This window comes from Heterocephalus glaber, unplaced genomic scaffold (genome assembly GCF_053883595.1).
Source record: "Heterocephalus glaber isolate CG9 unplaced genomic scaffold, H.glaber_assembly_v1.0 deba00001687, whole genome shotgun sequence".
Lineage (NCBI taxonomy): Eukaryota > Metazoa > Chordata > Mammalia > Rodentia > Bathyergidae > Heterocephalus > Heterocephalus glaber.
The window spans coordinates 14,847,500-14,848,826 of record NW_028258412.1 but is presented as its reverse complement, the minus strand read 5'-3'; the positions used below and the strand labels follow the sequence as shown (position 1 = coordinate 14,848,826).

General features: G+C 36.6%; 1 pseudogene; it reads right to left on the bottom strand.

Annotated features, from left to right (window-relative positions):
- Positions 1–419: 419 nt before the first annotated feature.
- On the bottom strand, positions 420–499 carry LOC147822002 (U2 spliceosomal RNA; annotated as a pseudogene).
- Positions 500–1,327: the final 828 nt, after the last annotated feature.

The window sequence follows — 1,327 nt, the reverse complement described above, 5'->3', positions numbered from 1 at the left end:
AACTAAAGAGGATTTGGAAAAAATGAAATCAAAAATAATTTCTCAGATTGCAGCAGAGATTGTTGCAAGAGATAGTGCAAGACTAATAAATAGTGCAAGATTAATAAATCTAGAGAGGACACAGATAAAAAAATAGAGGAGCTGAGGAATATGATCAAATCCTAACATAGGAAACAAGTGGAATCCATAAAACAGATACAAACAGATTTCCAGGAGATTAAAAATTCCATTGAAAACTTACACAGCAGAATGAGCCAATGTGATGACAGAATTTCAGATATAGAAGATAAGATTGTAATTAATGACCAGGAAAAGAAAAAATTCTTTAAAATTGTAAGGGACCATGAGAAATCAATCCAGCAGCTGCTAGATGATGCAAAGAATAACATAAGACTGATTAGAGTCAATGAAGAAACAGGAGAGAGTGCAGATGACATAAAAAAAACTGTTCACACAAGTGATACTACGCATGATCTTAGCCAAAAGGCCGAGAAGCGATACACAAGTGATGACAGAAAACTTCCCAAGCAGGGGAAAAGAACTTGACATACAGATAAGTGAGGCATATAGGACTCCAACTAGCCTTGATCAAAAAAATCTACACTTAGGCACATAATAGCTCAGATTCCAGAAACCCAACAGAAGAACAAAATTCTACAATCAGCTAGAGAAAAGAAACAAATCACATACAAAGGATAGCCCATCAGAATCACACACACTTCTCAACACAAACCATCAAGGCCAGAAGAGCTTGGAGTGAGGTATTGCAAGCCCTAAAGGGAAACAGCCTCCAACCCAGATTGATGTACCCTGCAAAACTATCTTTCAAAATTGATGGAGAAATAAGATATTTTCATGACAAAGAGCACCCAAGGAACTTCATGAATACCAAACCAGCACTCCAAAAAATTTTAGAGAATATCCTAGGAAAAGACAAAGAGGATCACAACCCCAGGAAGCCCAGCAGAATGAATCCATTGGGCATGACAAGAAATTAAACACAAAAGGAGAGAATCCAACAAGAAGAAAAAGTCATGACAAGGATAAGTCTATACGTATCAGTTATAACCATCAGTGTTAATGGTCTCAATTCACCAATCAAAAGAAATAGACTGGCAGAATGGGTCAAGAAGCAAGATCCAACAAATATGCTGGATATAACACTTAATTCTAAAAGAAACTCATAGACTGATAGTTAAAGGGTGGAAAACAATATTCTAGGCAACAGGAACCCGAAAAATAGCAGGAGTAGCAGGAGTAGCTATCCTCTTTCCAAATCAAGTGGGTTTTAAACCAACACTGATTAAGATAGACAAAAAAGGACACT